The sequence below is a fragment of the Nycticebus coucang genome, chromosome 6 (genome assembly GCF_027406575.1).
Source record: "Nycticebus coucang isolate mNycCou1 chromosome 6, mNycCou1.pri, whole genome shotgun sequence".
Classification (NCBI taxonomy): Eukaryota; Metazoa; Chordata; class Mammalia; order Primates; family Lorisidae; genus Nycticebus; species Nycticebus coucang.
In genome coordinates this window covers 87055271-87078757 of record NC_069785.1, presented here as the reverse complement: position 1 = coordinate 87078757, position 23487 = coordinate 87055271, and the positions used below count along the sequence as shown (strand labels likewise).

The window sequence follows — 23487 nt, the reverse complement described above, 5'->3', positions numbered from 1 at the left end:
TTTGGAAGGAAATAATCTTACAATGGAAAGATGAATTCAGTTATCCCCGCTTAACATTGGTTAGTTAATATTGTCAAACTAACTCCCCTTGTTCTGACACTCAAGCTCAATAAGCAGCCATCTACTGACTGTAATCTGACTTACCACAAGAGTTTTTTCTAGCAAGAGGGAATATACTGGCCAATTAATAGCTACTTGGCAATTAATTTCTTTTCTGTTAGTTAAATAATGGGAGCAATGTGTTTGCTATAATAGACTTATACATTTGGTTAGGCTGACTGGTGTACATCACTAAAGATTTGATCACTAAACCTGATCAAATCGAAGTTCACCCCAATAATTAATGTTTGAATCCAGTCAGATATTGATTTTAAAGGCAACGTAGGCTGGGTGCAGTTGCTCACACATGTATTCTTTGCACTCTGGGAAGCCAAGGCAGGTGGATTGCTAGAGCTCAGGAGTTTGAGATCAACCTGACTAAGAATCAGGTCCTATCACTACTAAAAATAGAAAAACTGGCTAGGCACTGTGGCAGGCACCTGTAGTCTTAGCTACTCAGGAGGCTGAAGAAAGAGGATCATCTGAGCCCAAGAGTTTGGGGCTGTGCTGAGCTATGATGTCACAGCAATCTACCAAGTATGACTGAGTGAGACTCTGCCTCAAAAAAAAAAAAAAAAAGTAGTGGTTCATCTTCAAAACAAATTCTTATGACCTTAGAATCAGAAAGTTTGCTGAGATTGTGGTGTTTATCTATTATTTTCTCATAATTCATTTCTGAGACACTGCATTAATGCCTTTCATTATTCCTTGTTTTTATGCTTAAGGATGATGTTTTCATTTTACTCAGACTAGAAAAAAAAAGGGGGGTGGGCAAAATGTCAGGAGAAGATGCAACTTTAGAGAGTAAGAGCAGTAGAGCAAGGTGAGGATTAGTAATTAAGAACCAGAGAGAGTAGTTCAAAGAAGAGAGAACCAGAGAGAACTGCTTTTAAGATGTGTTGTAACATCTAGCAGGATCTGTGATCATTGTAAAAATATTTTTCCTTGATGGAGGTCCTGGTAGTGTTGGACACCTGAGTGTTCTTTCAGAATGTGTGATAGCAAAAATTAATCCTATAAATTTCTTTTTTTTAATTTTCAACATAATTTTTTTTTTTTTTTTTTTGTAGAGACAGAGTCTCACTGTACCGCCCTCGGGTAGAGTGCCGTGGCGTCACACGGCTCACAGCAACCTCTTAACTCTTGGGCTTACGCGATTCTCTTGCCTCAGCCTCCCGAGCAGCTGGGACTACAGGCGCCCGCCACAACGCCCGGCTATTTTTTGGTTGCAGTTTGGCCGGGGCTGGGTTTGAACCCGCCACTCTCAGCATATGGGGCTGGCGCCCTACTCACTGAGCCACAGGCGCCGCCCAACATAATTTTTATTAAATCATAACTATACAATTGTGGGGTACAATGTGGTGATTTGATATGCAATGTGGAATGCTTATATCAAACTAATATAACTATCACCTTACTTACCTATTTTTGTGGTAAGATCTTTATAATATACTCTTAGCTGTTTTGAAATGCACCCTTGCATTGTATACATTAGGTGAGATCCCGCCAAATACCCTCACTCCATTAGCCCTCCCACCTTCCCCTCCACTCCTTTGTTTGTATTAATGTGTTAGTATTTACATATTGGTTTCATGATAGTACTGAGTACATTGGATACTTTATTTTCTGTTTTTGAGATGCTTTAGTAAGAAGAATATGTTCCAGCTCCGTCCAGGTACACATAAAAGATTAAAGTCTCCCCTTTTTTGGCTGCATAGTATTCCATGGTATATGTATACCACAATTTGTTTCTCCATTCATGGGTTGATACTCATTTACGCTGTTTCCATGACTTGGGTATTGTGAATTGAGCTGTATTAATGGTGCAAATATTTTTGTTGCAAAATGATTTTTGTACATCTGGTTAGATACCTAGTAATGATATAGGAGGATTTAATGGTTAGGTCAACTTTTAGCTCCTTGAGAATTCTCCATACTTTTTTTCCAGGAAGGGTGTATTAGTTTGCAGTCTCATCAGCAGTATTCCTGTTTCTCCACATCAATGCCAACATCTGCAGTTTGAGGATTTATTTTTTATTTTTTATTAAATCATAGCTCTGGGATTCCGAGACAAGATGGCGGACTGAAGCCAGCTTTCAACAAAGGCTCTCGTCCAGAAGGAGAGTTAAGGGACAGGAATTTAGTAAGTATCCTGGTGGACTTGAGCCTCACCAAGAGAGAAGGCTGAAGAACGCACATCAACACCGCTGAGGCAAGTTGTGATCACAAGGACGCAAACAAAAGCTGAGACTTCAAGCCAGAGTAGAAGTTGCAATAGGATCGAACAGAAACCAGCTGAAAACAAGACAGAACCACTTTGCTCCACCACACCAGACAGGGCACCAGTTTCTCAGGCCACAACACTGTACGGGCCCTCGATAAAACCCCAGGGGAAAAACCAAAGGGAGTAAACCATGGGGCGGAATCAGCGGAAAAAATCTGGTAACATGAATAACCAGAATAGATCAACCCCCCCAAGAAAAGATACAACAGATGTGATTGAAGATCCCATTCATAAACAACTGGCTGAGATGTCAGAAGTCGAATTCAGAATTTGGTTTGCAGACAAGATTAATAAAATGGAATTAGGAATTCGAGGAGAAATTCAAAAATTGTCTCAAGAATTTAACGAATTTAAAGACAAAACCACCAAAGACTTAGACACACTGAAACAAGAACTTACAGCCCTCAAAGATATGAAAAATACAGTAGAATCCCTCAGTAACAGAATGGAGCAAGCAGAAGAAAGGATTTCTGACATTGAAGATAAAGTCTTCGAACGCTCCCAATCTCTCAAAGAGGAAGAGAAATGGAGAGCAAAAACGGATCACTCACTCAGAGAACTCTCAGATAATTCGAAAAAAAACAACATAAGGGTTATAGGAATTTCGGAGAACGATGAAGTGGCTGCCAAGGGCACAGAGGCCCTTCTACATGAAATTATGAAAGAAAATTTTCCAGACATGCCTAGAGAATCTGAAATTCAGATAGCAGACAGCTTCAGAACCCCAGCACGATTCAACCCCAATAAGCCATCTCCCAGACATATCATAATTAGCTTCACTAAAGTTAACATGAAAGAGAAGATTCTCAAAGCGGCCCGGCGAAAGAAAACTATAAAGTACAAAGGTAAGAATATTAGAATAACTGCAGATCTCTCTGCTGAAACTTTTCAAGCAAGAAGAGGCTGGTCATCAACTTTTAATCTCCTAAAGCAAAAAAACTTTCAACCCAGGATCTTGTATCCAGCTAAACTGAGTTTCATCTATGATGGAGAAATTAAATACTTCAATGACATTCATATGTTGAAAAAATTTGCCATAAGTAAACCAGCTCTTCAGGATGTTCTCAGACCTATCCTCCACAATGACCAACCCAATCCTATACCACAAAAGTAAACTCACTCAGAAACTTCGGATCAAACTCCAACTTCCACAATGGCGAAAGGATTAAAAATGTCCACTGGACCTTTGAAAAACTCGATACCCAAAATTCCACCAGACTTATCAATACTCTCCATCAATGTGAATGGCTTAAACTGTCCTCTAAAGAGGCATAGGTTAGCTGACTGGATACAAAAACTCAAGCCAGATATTTGTTGCATACAAGAGTCACATCTCAACTTAAAAGACAAATACAGACTCAGGGTGAAAGGATGGTCATCCATATTTCAGGCAAATGGTAATCAGAAAAAAGCAGGTGTTGCAATTTTATTTGCAGATACAGTAGGCTTTAAACCATCAAAAGTAAGGAAGGACAAGAATGGTCACTTCATATTTGTTAAGGGTAATACTCAATATGACGAGATCTCAATTATTAATATCTATGCACCCAACCAGAATGCACCTCAATTTATAGGAGAAACTCTAACAGACATGAGTAACTTGATTTCCTCCAGCTCCATAATCGTTGGAGATTTCAACACTCCCTTGGCAGTGTTGGATCGATCCTCCAGAAAGAAGCTGAGCAAAGAAATCTTAGATTTAAACCTAACCATCCAATATTTAGATTTAGCAAACATCTACAGAACATTTCATCCCAACAAAACTGAATACACATACTTCTCATCAGCCCACGGAACTTACTCCAAAATTGACCACATTTTAGGTCACAAGTCTAACCTCAGTAAATTTAAAGGAATAGAAATTATTCCATGCATCTTCTCTGACCATCATGGAATAAAACTTGAATTGAGTAACAACAGGAATCTGCATACCCATACAAAAACATGGAAGTTAAATAACCTTATGCTGAATGATAGCTGGGTCAGAGATGAGATTAAGAAAGAAATCACCAATTTTTTGGAACAAAATGACAATGAAGACACAAACTATCAGAACCTCTGGGACACTGCAAAGGCAGTTCTAAGAGGGAAATTTATAGCACTGCAAGCCTTCCTCAAGAGAACGGAAAGAGAGGAAGTTAACAACTTAATGGGACATCTCACGCAACTGGAAAAGGAAGAACATTCCAACCCCAAACCCAGTAGAAGAAAAGAAATAACCAAAATTAGAGCAGAATTAAATGAAATTGAAAACAAAAGAATAATACAACAGATCAATAAATCAAAAAGCTGGTTTTTTGAAAAGGTCAATAAAATAGATAAACCTCTGGCCAACCTAATCAGGAAAAAAAGAGTAAAATCTCTAATATCATCAATCAGAAACAACAAAGACGAAATAACCACAGACTCATCAGAAATCCAAAAAATCCTTAATGAATATTACAAGAAACTTTATTCTCAGAAATATGAAAATCTCAAGGAAATAGACCGATACTTGGAAGCATGCCACCTTCCAAGACTTAACCAGAATCAAGTGGAAATGTTGAACAGATCCATATCAAGTTCAGAAATAGCATCAACTATACAAAACCTCCCTAAAAAGAAAAGCCCGGGACCAGATGGTTTCACGTCAGAATTCTACCAAACCTTTAAAGAGGAATTAGTACCTATATTACTCAACCTGTTCCAAAATGTAGAAAAAGAAGGAAGACTACCCAACACGTTCTATGAAGCAAACATCACCCTGATCCCCAAACCAGGAAAAGACCCAACAAGAAAAGAAAATTATAGACCAATATCACTAATGAATATAGATGCAAAAATATTCAACAAGATCCTAACAAACAGAATCCAGCAACACATCAAACAAATTATACATCATGACCAAGTCGGTTTTATCCCAGGGTCTCAAGGCTGGTTCAATATACGTAAATCTATAAATGTAATTCAGCACATAAACAAATTAAAAAACAAAGACCATATGATTCTCTCAATTGATGCAGAAAAAGCTTTTGATAATATCCAGCATCCCTTCATGATCAGAACACTCAAGAAAATTGGTCTAGAAGGGACTTTTCTTAAACTGATAGAGGCTATCTACAGCAAACCCACAGCCAATATCATATTGAATGGAGTTAAATTGGAATCATTTCCACTCAGATCAGGAACCAGACAAGGCTGCCCATTGTCTCCATTGCTTTTCAACATTGTAATGGAAGTTTTAGCCACCGCAATTAGGGAAGAAAAGGCGATCAAGGGTATCCATATAGGGTCAGAAGAGATCAAACTCTCGCTCTTCGCAGATGATATGATTGTGTATCTGGAAAACACTAGGGACTCTACTACAAAACTCCTAGAAGTGATCAAGGAATACAGCAGCGTCTCAGGTTACAAAATCAACATTCATAAATCGGTAGCCTTTATATACACCAACAACAGTCAAATTGAAAAAGCAGTTAAGGACTCTATCCCATTCACAGTAGTGCCAAAGAAGATGAAATATTTGGGAATTTACCTAACAAAAGACGTGAAAGATCTCTATAAAGAGAACTATGAAACTCTAAGAAAAGAAATAGCTGAAAATGTTAACAAATGGAAAAACATACCATGCTCATGGCTAGGAAGAATCAACATTATCAAAATGTCCATACTACCCAAAGCAATATATACTTTCAACGCACTCCCTATTAAAGCTCCACTGTCATATTTTAAAGATCTTGAAAAAACATTACTTCGTTTTATATGGAATCAGAAAAAACCTCGAATAGCCAAGACATTACTCAGAAATAAAAACAAAACAGGAGGAATCACACTACCAGACCTCAGACTTTACTACAAATCGATAGTGATCAAAACAGCATGGTATTGGCACAAAAACAGAGAAGTAGATATCTGGAATAGAATAGAGAACCAAGAGATGAATCCAGCTACTTACCGCTATTTGATTTTTGACAAGCCAATTCAAAACATTCAGTGGGGAAAAGATTCCCTATTTAACAAATGGTGCTGGGTGAACTGGCTGGCAACCTGCAGAAGACTGAAATTGGACCCACACCTTTCACCATTAACTAAGATAGACTCTCATTGGATGAAAGATTTAAACTTAAGACATGAAACTATAAAAATACTAGAGGAGAATTCAGGGAAAACCCTTGAAGAAATTGGCCTGGGTGAGTATTTCATGAGGAAACCCCCCCGGGCAATTGAAGCAGCTTCAAAAATACACTACTGGGACTTGATCAAACTAAAAAGCTTCTGCACAGCTAAGAACACAGTAAGCAGAGCAAGCAGACAGCCCTCAGAATGGGAGAACATATTTGCAGGGTATAACTCTGACAAAGGTTTAATAACCAGAATCCACAGAGAACTCAAACGCATCAGCAAGAAAAAAACAAGGGATCCCATCGCAGGCTGGGCAAGGGATTTGAAGAGAAACTTCTCTGAAGAAGACAGGCGCACGGCCTTCAGACATATGAAAAAATGCTCATCATCTTTAATCATCAGAGAAATGCAAATTAAAACTACTTTGAGATATCATCTAACTCCAATGAGACTAGCCTATATCACAAAATCTCAAGACTAGAGATGTTGGCGTGGATGCGGAGAAAAGGGAACAGTTCTGCACTGCTGGTGGAAATGCAAATTAATACATTCCTTTTGGAAAGATATATGGAGAACACTTCAGAGATCTAAAAATAGATCTGCCATTCAATCCTGTAATTCCTCTGCTGGGCATATACCCAGAAGACCAAAAATCACAACATAACAAAGATATTTGTACCAGAATGTTTATTGCAGCCCAATTCATAATAGCTAAGTCATGGAAAAAGCCCAAGTGCCCATCGATCCACGAATGGATTAATAAATTGTGGTATATGTATACCATGGAATACTATGCAGCCTTAAAGAAAGATGGAGACTTTACCTCTTTCATGTTTACATGGATGGAGCTGGAACATATTCTTCTTAGTAAAGTATCCCAAGAATGGAAGAAAAAATACCCAATGTACACAGCCCTACTATGAAACTAATTTGGGACTCTCACATGAAAGCTATAACCCAGCTACAACTTAACAATAGGGGGAAGTGGGAAAGGGGGGGGTGGGTAGAGGGAGGGGAATCAGTGGGATCACACCTGTGGTGCATATTACAGGGGTATTTGCGAAATTTGGTAAATGTAGAATGTAAATGTTTTGGCACAGTAACTGAGATAACGCCGGAAAGGCTATGTTAACCACTGTGATAAAAATGTGTCAAATGGTTTATGAAGTGAGTGTATGATGCCCCATCATCATATCATTGTATACAGTTATGATTTAATAAAAAAATTAAAAAAAATAGGGGGAAATGGGAAAGGGGGGGTGGGTAGAGGGAGGGGAATCGATGGGAAAAAAAAAACAAAAACCAGTGTGTGATGCCCCATGATCACATTAATGTACACAGCTATGATTTAATAATAAAATAAAATAAAATAAATAAATAAATAAATAAATCATAGCTGTGTACATTAGTATGATCATGGGGCACCATACACTTGGCTCATAGACCATTTGACACATTTTCATCACACTAGTTAACATAGCTTTTCTGGCAGTTTCTTAGTTATTTTGCTAAGACCTTTACATTCCACATTTACTAAGATTCACATATACCCTTGTAAGATGCACCATAGGTGTAATCCCATTAATCCCCCCCTCCACCTACCTCCCCCTTTCCTCCTCCCCCTTTCCACATTCTCCCTATTCCTAGGTTGTAACTGGGTTATAGCTTTCATGTGAAGGTCCTACATTAGTTTCATAATAAGGATGTGTACATTGGGTACTTTTTCTTCCATTCTTGAGACACTTTACTAATAAGAATATGTTCCAGCTCCATCCATGTAAACATGAAAGAGGTAAAGTCTCCATCTTTCTTTAAGGCTGCATAATATTTCATGGTGCACATATACTACAGTTTATTAATCCATTTGTGGATCGATGGGCACTTGGGTTTTTTGCATGACTTAGCAATTATGAATAGGGCTGCAATAAATATTCTGATACAAATATCTTTGTTATGATGTGATTTTTGGTCTTCTGGGTATATGCCCAGTAGAGGGATTACAGGATTGAATGGCAGATTTCTTTTTACATCTCTAAGTGTTCTCCATATCTCTTTCCAAAAGGAATGTATTAATTTGCATTCCCACCAGCAGTGCAAAAGTGTTCCCTTTTCTCCACATCCACGCCAACTTCTCTGGTCTTGGGATTTTGTGATGTAGGCTAGTCTCACTGGAGTTAGATGATATCTCAAAGTAGTTTTGATTTGCATTTCTCTGATGATTAATGATGATGAGCATGTTTTCATATGTCTGAAGGCAGTGTGCCTGTCTTCTTCAGAGAAGTTTCTCTTCAAGTCCCTTGCCTGGCCTGCAATGGGATCCCTTGTTCTTTTCTTGCTAATGCGTTTGAGTTCTCTGTGGATTCTGGTTATTAAACATTTGTCAGAGACATGACCTGCAAATATCTTTTCCCATTCTGAGGGCTGTTTGCTTGCTTTACTTACTGTGTTCTTGGCTGTGCAGAAGCTTTTTAGTTTGATCAAGCCCCAGTAGTGTATTTTTGAAGCAGCTTAAATTGCCCTGCGGGTCCTTCTCATAAAAAACTCGCCCAACCCAATTCCTTCAAGGGTTTTCCCTGCACTCTTTTCTAGTATTTTTATAGTTTCATGTCTTAGGTTTAAATCTTTAATCCAGTGAGAGTCTATCTTGGTTAATGGTGAGTGGTGTGGGTCAAGTTTCAGTCTTCTACAGGTTGCCAGCCAGTTCACCCAGCACCATTTGTTAAATAGGGAATCTTTTCCCCATTGAATGTTTTTAATTGGCTTGTCAAAGATTAAATAATGGTAAGTAGCTGGATTCATCTCTTGGTTATCTATTCTGTTCCAGACATATACTTCTCTGTTTTTGTGCCATTACCATGCTGTTTTGATCACTATTGACTTGTAGTATACTCTGAGGTCTGGCATTGTGATTCCTCCTGCTTTGTTTTTGTTTTTGAGTAATGTCTTGGCTAGTTGAGGATTTTTCTGATTCCATATAAAACGAAGTATTGTTTTTTCAAGATCTTTAAAGTAAGACAGTGGAGCTTTAATGGGGATTGCGTTGAAATTATATATTGCTTCGGGTAGTATGGACATTTTAACAAAGTTGATTCTTCCCAACCATGAGCATGGTATATTTATCCATTTGTTAACATTCTCAGCTATTTCTTTTCTTAGAGTTTCATAGTTCTCTTTATATAGATCTTTCACGTCCTTTGTTAGATAAACTCCCAAATATTTCATCTTCTTTGGCACTACTATGAATGGGATAGAGTCCTTAATTGTTTTTTCAACTTGACTGTTGTTGGTTTATATAAAGGCTACCAATTTATGAATGTTGATTTTTGTAACCTGAGAGGCTGCTGTTATTCCTTGATCACTTCTAAGAGTTTTGTAGTAGAATCCCTAGTGTTTTCCAGATATATAATCATATCATCTGCTAAGAGCGAAAGATTGATCTCTTCTGATCCTATGTGGATACCCTTTATCGCCTTTTCTTCCCTAATTGTGGTGGCTAAAACTTCTATTACAATGTTAGAAAGCAATGGAGACAATGGGCAGCCTTGTCTGCTTCCTGATCTGAGTGGAAATCATTCCAATTTAACTCCATTCAATATGATATTGGCTGTGGGTTTGCTGTAGATGGCCTCTATCAGTTTAAGAAATGTCCCTTCTATACCAATTTTCTTAAGTGTTCTGATCATGAAGGGATGTTGGATGTTATGAAAAACTTTTTCTGCATCGATTGAAAGAATCATATGGTGTTTGTTTTTTAATTTGTTGATGTGCTGAATTACATTTATAGATTTACATATATTGAACCAGCCTGACACCCTGGGATAAAACCTACTTGGTCATGATGTATGATTTTTTTGATATGTTGCTGGATTCTGTTTGTTAGAATCTTGTTGAATATTTTTGTGTCTATATTCATTAGTGATATTGGCCTATAATTTTCTTTTCTTGTTGGGTCTTTTCCTGGTTTGGGGATCAGGGTGATGTTTGCTTCATAGAATGTGTTGGGTACTCTTCCTTCTTTTTCTACCTTTTGGAACAGGTTAAGTAATATAGGTATTAATTCCTCTTTAAAGGTTTGGTACACTTCTGACGTAAAACCATCTGGTTCCTGGCTTTTCTTTTTGGGGAGATTTTGTATGGTTGATGTTATTTCCGAACTTGATATGGGCCTGTTCAACATTTCCACTTAATTTTGGTTAAGTCTTGGAAGGTGACGTGCTTCCGAGTAATGGTCAATTTCCTTCAGATTTTCATATTTCTGAGAGTAAAGTTTCTTGTAATATTCATTAAGGATTTTTTAGATTTCTGAGGAGTCTGTTGTTATTTCGTCTTTGTTATTTCTGATTGATGAGATTAGAGATTTTACTCCTTTTTTTCCTGATTAGGTTGGCCAAAGATTTATCTATTTCGTTGACCTTTTCAAAAAACCAGCTTTTTGATTTATGGATCTGTTGTATTATTCTTTTTTTTTCAATTTCATTTAGTTCTACTCTGATTTTGGTTATTTCTTTTCTTCTAGTGGATTTTGGGTTGGAGAGTTCTTCCTTTTACAGTCACTTGAGACATCCCATTAGGTTGCTTACTTCCTCTCTTTCTGTTCTCCTGAGGAAGGCTTTCAGTACTATAAATTTCCCTCTTAGAACTGCCTTTGCAGTGTACCAGAGGTTCTGATAGTTCATGTCTTAATTGTCGTTTTGTTCCAAAAATTTGGCAATTTCCTTCTTGACCTCATCTCTGACCCAGCTATCATTCAGCATAAGGTTATTTAACTTCCAAGTTTTTGTATGAGTATGCAGATTCCTGTTGTTACTCAGCTCAAGTTTTATTCCTTGGTGGTCCAAGAAGATGCATGGAATAATTTCTATTTCTTTAAATTTACTGAGGTTAGACTTGTGACCTAATATGTGATCGATTTTGGAGTAAGTTCCCTGGGCTGATGAGAAGTATGTGTATTCAGTTTTGTTGGGATGAAATGTTCTGTAGACATCTGCTAAATCTAAATGCTGGATGGTTAGATTTAAATGTAGAATTTCTTTACTCAGCTTTTTGTTGGAGGATCGATCCATCACTGCCAAAGGAGTGTTGAAATCTCTGACGATTATTTAGCTGGAGGAAATCAAGTTTCTCATGTCTGTTAGAGTTTCTCTTATAAATTGAGGTGCATTCTGGTTGGGTGCATAGATATTTGTAATTGAAATCTCATCATATTGAGTCTTACCCTTAACAAATATGAAGTGACCATTCTTGTCCTTCCTTACTTTTGTTTGTTTAAAGCCTATTATATCCGCAAATAAAATTGCAACGCCTGCTTTTTTCTGGTTACCATTTGCCTGAAATATGGATGACCATCCTTTCACGCTGAGTCTGTATTTGTCTTTTAAGTTAAGATGTGACTCTTGTATGCAACCAATGTCAGGCCTAAGTTTTTGTATGCAGTCAGCTAATCTATATCTCTTTAGAGGGCTGTTTAAGCCATTCACATTAATGTAGAGTATTGATAAGTTTGGTGAAATTTTGGGTATTGAGTTTTTCAAAAGTCCAGTGGACATTTTTAGCCATTGTGGAAGTTGGAGTTTGATCAGAAGTTTCTGAGTGAGTTTACTTTTGTAGTAGAGGATTGGGTTCATTATTATGGAGGATAGGTCTGAGAATATCCTGAAGAGCTGGTTTGGTTATGGCCAATTTCTTCAGCATATGAATGTATTAAAGTATTTAATTTCTCCATCATAAATGAAACTCAGTTTAGCTGGTTATAAGATCTGGGGTTGAAAGTTATTTTGCTTTAGGAGATTAAATGTTGATGACCACCCTCTTCTGGCTTGAAAAGTTTCAGCAGAGAGATCTGCAGTCATTCTAATGTTCTTCCCTTTAAAGGTAATAGTTTTCTTTCACCTGGTCGCTTTGAGAATTTTCTCCTTCATATTAACTTTAGTGAAGTTAATTACGCTATGCCTGGGTGATGTCTTGAGTCATGCTGGGGTTCTGAAGCTATCTGCTATCTGAATTTCAGGTTCTCTAGGCATGTCTGGAAAATTCTCTTTTATAATTTCATGCAGAGGGGCCTCTGTACCCAGTTAGGCCACTTCATCTGTTTCAGGAATTCCTATGAGTCAGATATTTGCCTTCTTCGAGTTATCCCAGAGCTCTCTGAGAGAATGATCCATTTTTGCTCTCCATTTCTCTTCCTCTTTGTGAGTTTGGGAGCATTCAAAGGCTTTATCTTCAATGTTTTAAATCCTTTCTTCTGCTTGATCCATTCTGTTGCTAAGGGATTCTACTGTATTTTTCATATCTTTGAGGGCTGCAAATTCTTGCTTCAGTGTGTCTAAGTCTTTGGTGGTTTTGTCTTTAAATTTGTTAAATTCTTGAGACAGCTTTTGAATTTCTGCACGAATTCCTTGTTCCATTTTGTTAATTTTGTTTGCCATCCAAATTCTGAATTTGATTACTGACATCTCAGCCATTTGTTTGTGAATGGGATCTTCAATTACATCTGCTGTATCTTTCCTTGGGGGGGTTCATCTATTCTGGTTATTCATGTTACCAGAGTTTTTCCGCTGATTCCACCCCATGATTGTTTTACTCCCTTTGATTTCTCCCCTGGGGTTTTGTCGAGGACCTGTAGAGTGCTGTGGCCTGAGAAACTGGTGCCCTGTTTGGTGTAGAGGGGCTAAGTGGTTCTGTATTGTTTTCAGCTGGCTTCTATTTGACCCTGGTGAAACAGTTACTGTGGGTTGGAGTCTCAGCTGTGGAGAAATACCAGCAATTAAGTCACTCCACCCACCACGGGCAACAAATGGAAAAGGAAAATCAAACCTTCCTACAACCACACACCCAGGGCACCACCTGGATAGTCCCCAGGTGAGTGGCTCACTTCAAAAGGTCCAAATCAATTGTCTCAGTCGGCAGCTGCTTCAGGTGGGAGAGCTGAAGAGGTCCCTGGGAACTGGATGACAGGGGTCTGTTGACTGCTCTAATATGGTTTGCTCCAGTGCTGTGTGGAGTCAGGAGGAGCCACCAGTAAATAGATTGGTCTAGGAAGATTGATGCCTCTTCTCCACCTTGCAGCTCTGTCACACCCAGTCACTGCTAGCCCCACAGGGCTGTGACCCAGTCAGTTGTCTGCAGTAAGCAGATACTCCAGGGGTTTGCACCTGCCTAAGTCACAGGGTAGTCTGTGTCTGCTCATCTAGGCCGCTACTCTCTGTCTTTATCCAGCAGGGTGTGGTGTGGCCTGTCTACCTCAGGCACTCGATGGAGGCTGGAGGTGTTCACTCAGTTCCAGCCCCACCCTTAGTTTATGTTACTTGGTGAACAGAACAACCCTGTGGGAGTTTGTTTCTGACCCTGCTAGATTTCTCTGCAGAGGACATGCTGATTTGAGTTCCCAGAACCTGTGACTCAGGCCCTGTCTTTAGTTCTGCGGGTTTGTATTCGCAGCACAATTAGTTGTCAGCTGTAGCCTCTTGGCCTCCTTTGTCTATAGGCTGGTGATCCCCTGAGAGCCTGGTGCATCTTAGGCTCAGTAAAGAAGTCCTCTGGATCAGCCCCACCCTGGGAGTTTCCCAGCTCTGTGGGTGTGTTTTCTAGTCCCTGTGTTCCACCCAGGTCAGTGCCGCCTCAGGCAAACCCTTTACTCATGGGGCCTGTGTTTCAGTCCCCGGTCTGTTCCATGGTGGTTGCCATCTGAGAAGATGCTTGGCCTCATCTGGTTGCCCAGGGAGATAGGAGGAGAGGCTATGGAATATCTGGGGGTGGGTCTTGTTATTGCTGAAGACGGCTGTTGCGCTGCACCTCGGGGTACCACCGCTCCAGTGTGATTCCCTCTTAGTCGACCATTGTCTTCTCACTCCTTTGCTGCAAAGTCAGCACTGGCCAGCTGCAGTCCAGCTCCTCTCTATACCTCTTGAGAGTTCACCCAAGAATCTGGACTCCTGGGGCAGCAGGTCTCCATATCACTGAGTGTGAGTGGAGAGGTGTGCTAGGAGCTCAGAGTTGCAGGTCATAACACCAAGCTCATTGAGACCAAATGAACAAATAAACAGATACAAAGGTTGCCAGGCACACAGGCCCATAGATACTGAGACAGAGGGAAGCACATGGACATACAGGCAACAGCCACGACAACAGCAGTAAAAGAACAACTGCAATAAAAATAGTGATAATCATAAAATAATTGAAAGGAAAAAAAGAGAGAAAAAAGTGGTGCTAGTAGAAATGTTAAAAGAGAAGAAGAAATTAAAATTAGAAATATGGAAATAAAAATGTATGTATATAAAAGGTAATAGTAAAAAATTATCGAAATCTCCTCCAAGAAAATGATGAGGAAAAAACAGACCAAAACAAAAAAAAACAAGAAAACCAAAAAAACAGAACAAAACAAAACAAAAAAAGGCACCAACTACAAAAATATTCTTGCATGTAGAAATATACCTATACATATCTGTATGTCTGCTGTAGGGATCAACTTTCATAGGAATATATTCATACTGCAATATACTTTCTGGACACCAGGTGGCACTGTGAGTGGTTCCGGTGCTTATACCTGATTTACAGTTTATACTGTTACCATGGTGACCACCTTCCATGGCCAATCGTCATTTTGGAATTTCTGTAAAAGTTTGTCGCCTAAGAATTGTGTAACCTCAGCTGTTCTTTTCCAGACAGCACTTGCGACCGGCCTTCCCACTCAGTGCAGGTGTCCACACTTCTTAAGTCTTTCCACTCTGTTCCCAGCTTATCCTGCAAACTGGCGACTGCAATAGGTTGTAGGGGGAGTGGTGCTGAATTTGCGGATGTTGGCGGGTTTGCAGTTTTAGCTGCTGTAGCTGGTTCCCGAGGCTGAAGCCAAGTTCACAGCTTCAGTAGCTGTAGCCAGTTTCCGTGGTTGGAGCGTTCGGGGAACTTATTCTGGGTTTTATGGTTCAGAGTTTCCCTTTTGGATTTGCACCCACCAATTCCCCTCGCAGCCTGAACCACCAGCCCCCTCCAACACCTGGGGGAAATGCGCCCGCCCTTCTGGGTAGTTCGAAATGTCTGTTTCCCGGGCAGAATCCCTTCCCTTCAATTGTCCAACAGTTTGCCCAGCTCCCCGTGGTTTTGAGTGGCTCTCTGTTCAGATGCCTCCCTCAGTTCAGGAATAAATACTTGTCAATTGGGTTTTGTCAGCATTTACAAGCTGCTGGCCTCCGTAGGGGAGGTGCCTACTGGCTGGCACGGCCAAGCAGGGAAGAATCTCTACAACAGAGTCTGGTTTTAAATTACCCCTCATATATAGCAATCAGCCAGTTCGCTGTGCGTCTCCAGCTGTCTGTCCACTCACAGGGAATAATCCACACACAGGGAAGGTCCAGACCCCCTTTCCTCTCAGCTGATGGCTTGGGAGACGTGGGATACACATCCGTCCTGTCCGCCATCATGCTCCGCCCCTCCCAGTTTGGGGATTTTTGTAATGTGGGATAATCTTACTGGAGTTAGGTGATGTCTCAAAGTGGTTTTGATTTGATTTATCTGATAAAGATGATGAGCATTTTTTCATGTGTTTATAGGCCATGAGCTTGTCATATTCAGAAAAGTTTCTGTTCAAAACTATTGCTCACAAAGTAATGGGATTGTCTGTTCTTTTCTAATTGATTTGTTTGAGCTCTCTGTGGATTCCAGTTATCAAATCTTTGTCAGAAGGATAAGCTGCAAAAATCTTCTCCCATTCTGATGGTTGTTTGCTTTACTTACAGTGCACTTAGATGTGCAGAAGTTTTTTAGCTTGATCAGATGCCAGTAACATATGCTTCAGTTGCCAGAGAAGTCCTTCTCATAAAATACTTTCCCAGGAAAATATATTCAAGCTTTTACCCTGCACTCTTTTCTAGTATTTTTATAGTTTCATTTCTTAAGTTTATCCTGTGAGAATCAATTTTTGTTAGTGGTTAAAGGTGAGGGTCCAGTTTCCATCTTCTACAGGTCACTATCCTGTTTTTCCAGCACCATTTGTTAAATAGGGTTTTTTTTTGTTTGTTTGTTTTTTACCCCAATGCATGTTTTTGTTATGCTTATCAAAGATCAAATGACATGGGGTGGTGCCTATGGCTCAGTAAGTAGGGCAACAGACCCATATACCAAGAGTAGCAAGTTTGAACCCAGCCTCAGGCAAACTGCAACAAAAATACAGCCAGGCATTGTGGTGGGCACCTGTAGTCTCAGCTACTCGAGAGGTTGAGGCAAGAGAATTGCCTAAGCCCAACAGCTGGAGGTTGTTGTGAGCTGTAACACCACAGCACTCTACTGAGGGTGACAAAGTAAGACTGTTTCTGAAAAAAAAAAAAAATGAAGGAAAAAAAATCAAATGGCAATACGTGCCAGAGTTCATCTCCAGATTTTCTATTTTATTCCATAGATCTATGTCTCTATTTTTGTGTCAATACCATTTTGTTTTGATCACTATAGATTTGTCATATAACCTGAATTCCAGGAATGTGATGCCTCCAGACTTATTTCTATTTCTACGAATTGTATTGGCTATTCAGGGTTTTACTGTGATTCCATATAAAATGAAGTTTTCTTTTTTCATGTTCCTTAAAGTAGCACACTGGTGCATTGATAGAGATACATTAAATCTATAGAATACTTTGGGTATTATGGTTATTTTAATGATGTTGATTCTTCACAACCATGAGTGTGGTATGTTTTTATATTTGTTAACAGCTTCTGCTATTTCTTTTCTCAGGGTTTCATAGTTCTCTTTATAGAGATCTTTCATGTCTTTTGTTAGATATAGTCACAGGTATTTTATCTTCATTGGAATTATTGTAAAAGGAATAGAGTCTTTGATTATATTCCTGGCTTGACTATTGTTGGTATAATAAAGGCACTGATTTGTAAGTATTTTGTATCCTGAGATACCACATAGTCCTTGATCAATTTTAAGAGCTTTATAAAATTATGTCATCTACAAAAAGTGAGCGTTTGAGCTCATCTGTCTCCATTTGAATACATTTGATCTCCTTCTCTTGCCTGATTGTGGTGGCTAGGGCTTCCAGTACTATGATGAATAACAGTGGTGACAATGGGAATCCTTGTCTACTTCCCGATTTGAGGGGAAATGCTTTCAATTTTACTCCATTCAATATGACATTGGCTATGGATTTGTTCTAGATAGCCAATATCAGTTTAAGAAATGTCCCACACTTTATGGGGGCAAGACAAGATTGCAAGAGGGACTTTACCTAACAATTGCAATCAGTGTAACCTGGCTTATTGTACCCTCAATGAATCCCCAACAATAAAAAAAAAAAAGAAAAGAAAAGAAATGTCCCACCTAAGCCTATTTTCTTAAGAGTTCTAATCATGACAGGATGCTGGATATTATAAAAAGCCTTTTCTGCATCAATTGAGAGAATCACAGTCTTCATTTTTTATTTTAATTATATGCCGCAATACATATTTATAGATTTACATACGTTGAACCAATCTTGTAACCCTGCAATAAAACCAACTTTATCATGTGTGTAAAACTTTTTATGTTGCATTGCATTGTCTTTGCTAGGATCTTATTGAATATTTTTGCATCAATATTGATTAATGATATTGATCTTAGTTTTCTCTTTGTTGGGTCCTTTTGTGATTTGAGGATCAGTGTGATATTTACTTCATAGAACATGTTGGGGAGGATTCCTTCCTTCTCTATGTTTTGGAATAGGTTATATAATATAGGTACTAGTTTCTCTTTGAAGGTTTGGTAGGACTCTAATGTGTAACCATCTGGTATTGGATTTTTTTTTGGGGGGGGAGATTTTGTATAGTAAATGCTATTTTAGTGCTTGATATAGGCTGTTCCAATATTTTAATTCTTTCTGGGTGAGTTGGGAAAGGTAGCATGCTTCCAGGTATTGGTCCATTTCCTCCACATTTTCAGATTACTGAGAATAGAGTTTTTTGTAGTAATCATTGAATTTTTTTTTGTATTTCTGTCATATCTGTTGTTATTTCCCCTTTATCATTTCTTATTGAAATTATTAGAGATTTTACTTTTCTGTTTCTTCATAGCCAAAGTATTATCAATCTTAATAATCTTTTCAAAGAATCAACATTTTTTTCATTGATCCACTGAATGATTCTTTTCCTTTCTATATCATTTAATCCTTCCTTAATTTTGTATAATCTTTTCTTCTGCAGGGTTTGGTTTTGGGTTGATCTTCCGTTTACAGATGCTTAAGATGGTGTATTATGTTGCAGACTAGCTCTCTTTCCGTTTTCTTGATGAAAGCTTCTAATGCTATAAATTTCCCTCTTAGGACTGGGTTTGTAGTATCCAATAGTTTCTGACAGTTTGTGTCTTTACTATCTTTTTATTTCAAAATTCGAATGATTTTCTTCTTAATATCTTCTTTGACACAGCTATCATTCACCCTAAGGTTATTTAGTTTCAATGACTGTTTGAGTATTAAAATTTCTGTTGCAGTTGAGTTAAACTTTTATTCTGTGGTAGTCCAAGAAAATACAAGGAGTACTTTCTATTATTTTATGTTTGTTGAGGTTAGACTTGTGTCTTCAGATATAATCATTTTTGGAGGATCATCTATGGGCTGATGAGAAGAATGTGTATTCAGTTTTAGTAGAATGAAATGATCTATGTATGTCTGTTAAGTCCATTTGTTCTAGGGTCAAGTTTAATTCCATTATTTGTTTAGTTTCTTCTTGGAGTATCTAACCAGAACTACATAAAGGGGTCTTAAAATCTCCAACTATTATAGTGCAGTAATAATTGAACTACTGTTCAGAGCCATTAGGGTTTATTTTATAAAAATAGGAGCATTCAGGTAGGGCACATAAATATTAATTATTGAAATGTCTTCATGTTTTGTGTTTTCCTTGACAAACATATAGTGTCCATTCTTGTCTTTTGTTTGTTGGTTTAAATCCTATTGTATCTGCAAATAAAATTGCACCCTCTACTTTTTTCTGATTTCCATTTTCCTGGACTACTGTTGACCATCCTTTCACCCTAAGTCTTATTTTATCCTCTGAGGTAAAGTGTGTCTCTTGGAGGCAATAGATACCTTGCCTGAGTTTGTTTTAATCCACTCAGCCAACGTATGCTTCTTTAGAGGAGAATTTAAGCCACTTACATTAATTGAAAGAATTCATAGTTATGGTAGTGTTTAGTTCTCAAAGGTGCAGTGCATATTTTTAACCCTTTCACCAGTGAGCAAGCTAAGTTTTGTTCTTTAAATTCAGGGTGAGTTTACTTTGGTGGTAGAGAGTCATACTCATCATTATGAAAAATGAGTCTGAGTATTTCCTGGAGAGCTGGTCTAGTAATGGAATTTCTTTTTTAAATATGGATGTCACGAAAGTATTTGCTTTCTCCATCACAAATGAAGCTCACTTTATTCAGATACAGGATCCTGGGCTGAAAGTTGTTTTGTTTTAGAAGGTTGAATGTTAATGACAATCCTCTTCTGGCTTGAAAATCTTTGGCTGAAATATCTGTGGTCATCCTGATATCTTTCTCTTGGTTGGTAACACTATTCTTATGTCTGGTTGCTTGCAGGATTTTCTCTTTCATATTAACTTTGGAAAAATTAATTATAATGTGCCTGTGGGATGCTTCATTTGGATTGAGTTTCACTGGGGTTTTGAAACTATCTACTATCTGAATTTCTGTATCTCTTGTGATGCTTGGGAAATTCTACACCATAATGACTGGAGGTAGAGCTTCTGTGTGTTTGGAACCATCCTCTTCTCCTTCAGGAATCCCTATGATTCACATGTTTGATCTTTTGGAATGATCCCATAACTCTCTCATGGAATATTTTGTATTTTTTCTCTTTTTTCCTGTCTCTCTGAATGCTTGGGATTGTTCCAAAGACTTTTCTTCAACTTCTGAGAGCTTTTATTCTGCTTGCTCAACTCTATTGCTGAGGGCCTTTATTGTATTTCGAAGTTCCATGAATGTCTATTTCAATTCCTTAAGCTCTGCTGTGTCGTTTCTTATTATGTCCATATCCGTGGTCACTTTGTCTTATAATTCATTAATGACTTCAGACAACTTTTGAACTACTTTTTTGATTTCTACTTCCATAGTTTCCTCCATTCTCTTCATTTTATTTGCCATCCACATCCTGTGTTCTATTTCTGACTTTTCAGCAATTTCTCTATAGATGGTATTTTCTGTTGTATTTCCTTTGTCATCCTTTGGGGGAGTTGATCTACTCTTGTTTTCCATGTTGCCAGATTTCATCTGGTGGTTCCCCCCTGCCCCAATCAGTATTTTCCAATATTTGGAAATTAAAACCAGTGGTGTGAGACAGAATTGGGACTGCAGGAACTGGGGCTAAGAAGCCATTCACCAATGATCCTAGGCTTGTGATTGTAGCTTTTACCCTACAACCCTGCAAAGGTTCCTTTAGAACTGTAGCCAGAGATTCTGAGGGCCAGCTTGGTGAGAAATGCTGGCTGGCTCTGTTTGGATATCAGCCTACCTCTACCCTATCCTAATGAATTTTGGTATTAGGCTGGAATATCAGCTGAGGAAAGATACAAACACCTGTGGCACACTGTCACCTGCCAATAACAGCTGGATGAGGAGAATATGTCCCTCTCTACTACAGTACCATTACCACTCAACCTCAGAGGGTCCACAGGTGGACAGCCTTGCTCAGAAGTTCCAATCAGATTGTTCCAGGCAATACAAACCACTGCTCATCCAAAAGAGTTCAAAGGATCATGAAGTGATCAGAAAGCAGAAATCTGTAGGCAAATCCATCTGTCCAATGTGAAGAGGCGGCTGGAACAGGCCAATCTTCCAGTGGGCAAGGGAGTCAGGAAAGATCACCTGCCAAAGTCAGATCTGGGACATCACTGTCTCCATGCCTGCCACTAATTCAGCCCACACCACTGACTCATCAGGTGCTACCATCCCTATATGTGTGCCTCTCTCCCTGAATCTCCTGATTCTGCATCCACCACTGTTTCTGTGCTGCTGTTTGGCAGCCCACACAATGTCTGGGCCACTCAAATACTCCAGGTACTCCAGGTCCTGCAGGGAGAAGTCCTTACATAAGCCAGGATACTGTGTGTTCAGAATTACACAGAAATTATTTCTTCACTTTTGTGCCAGGCAGGATGAAGCCTAGGTTCAGAGGTGAGAAATCCCTAGAGGAGGAGGGCTAGGGTTTAGCAGCTCTTTCCTGTGGGGTAAAGTGATATAACCTCCATGGACTTCCCATTATGGGGAGGGATTCTGCCATCATCCTGCCAATGGATTTCATACCTCATCTTTATTTTCTTTCTTCCTCTTTCTTGGACTCACATCTTATCTCAGCAGAGATGATGTTCACTTCTCTATTTTCTTTCCATGCTCAGCTCCCCCACCTTTGCCTTCATTGAGTCAATTTCTGTCTAATATCTCTCCCTCTGGACAGGATCCTCTGCCAAAAGATGCTTCTATTGTTGGCCATCTTGTCCTGAAACTCCCACAAACTAATTTGAATCCTACTCAATTCACTTCCCTTTATATCAGAGTCATGTTTCATACAGCATTCTATTTAATATCTGGGACATCACTAAAATGTGTTTTGTCCTACAAGGATATTACAATATAAATACAGATTATAACTTTAGTCAGAGGCAGGAAAAATGCAGCAAAGCATTCAGAAGTGGTGTCTTTATTAGACTTTCCATTATTTCAATTGGTTGGAGCAAAGGATATTTTTTAATTGATCCCTGAAAAAACATGAAAATTCTGAAGAGTGGATTTCAAAAGTAGTCAAACAATGACCTTCCAAATCTCAAATGGCCTGGGTTGACTGAACTGCCTGCTCACTCATAGCTTTAAGAAGCTTTGAATTTTGATCCTTCAAACCAACACAGGGAGATTATAGCTCCTCTTCAGTCTTTTGGGTGCTCAAAATGTGAGTGGTCTTCTGTTCCACTTCTGCTTTGTGCTTTTGCTGCAAAGTGCTCTAGTGAGATTCCAGTCCAGCCTTGGATTGGTCTGCTTGCTCCAATTTTTCCAAAAGATGATGGAAGGCGAATGTTCTGTCAGTCACTTCCAATTTCATCTTTCATCTGAATCACAGACTTCTGCCTTTCTGTTTCCCTGGTATTTCTTAAAGTATTACATTCAGCTTCCACATGCTGTAACTGGTGAGAGACTTCTTATAGGTGAAGGATGGAACCAGGCACTTATAATGAAAACAACAATTGCATGAGATTATACATTTTTGGTTCTTGACACCTTTGACAATTTGTGCTCATATATATTTATTTCTGCACTAGCAAATATGTTTATAATGGAACAGACTGTGTCCTTTTTACCCTTTTTCTTCTCCATCATCTACACCATATATGGCACAGAGTGATACTCAGTAAATACTGAGTGAATGAATGAATGCAGACATTCTTTAAAAACTGAATTCAGCAACACTGGAACATATAAAACATAAAACAAAATTACTGAGGGTATGAGACAAAATATTTACAAGGAATTAGCAGGAGCAGAGAAGAAAGAAGGGTTAGGTAAGCCTTCCTAAAAGAAGAGCCACCTCATCTGAGATTTAAATAATGAGGAATCAGCCAGGAAAGTACACATTTTAAAGGGTAGTTTAAGCTGATAAACCAGCCACAAAAAATTTTCTATAGAAGTTAGAAAAAATATGGTTATCTGTATACTTTTCAAATGGTAGTGGGTAAAGTTCTAGCAAGGAAAGGCAAGACAGTCATAAGCCAAATAAATCATAAGAATATTTATATACCATGTTGTCAGAACAATTGAATTTTTCTCTTTTAACTAATGAGGAGCTATTTTTGGATATAGCCCTCTAATTGCTACATCAATGATATGTAGGGTGGGAGGGAGAACAGAGACAGAGAAAAACCTGTCAGGAAGCACTTCCTATACAAAGATGTGACTGACCATAAGTAGGGCACTGACAGTGCTGACAAAGAGAAGAGGATGAATTGAAGAATTATTTAAGAGGTAAAATCAGCAGAACTTGATAATTAAT

At 38.7% G+C, this 23487-nt stretch overlaps 1 long non-coding RNA gene across 2 annotated transcripts in view; it reads right to left on the bottom strand.

Annotated features, from left to right (window-relative positions):
• Positions 1 to 23487, bottom strand: part of LOC128588032 (uncharacterized) — a 48703-nt gene that overhangs the window by 2752 nt on the left and 22464 nt on the right. The window contains exon 6 of one of the 2 annotated variants that reach the window (XR_008380678.1): positions 22156 to 22665. The exons of the other annotated variant lie outside the window; for it this stretch is intronic. This is a non-coding gene — a long non-coding RNA (uncharacterized LOC128588032). Of the gene's footprint in view, positions 1 to 22155; positions 22666 to 23487 lie in introns of those variants that run through there. 2 annotated transcript variants of the gene reach the window in all.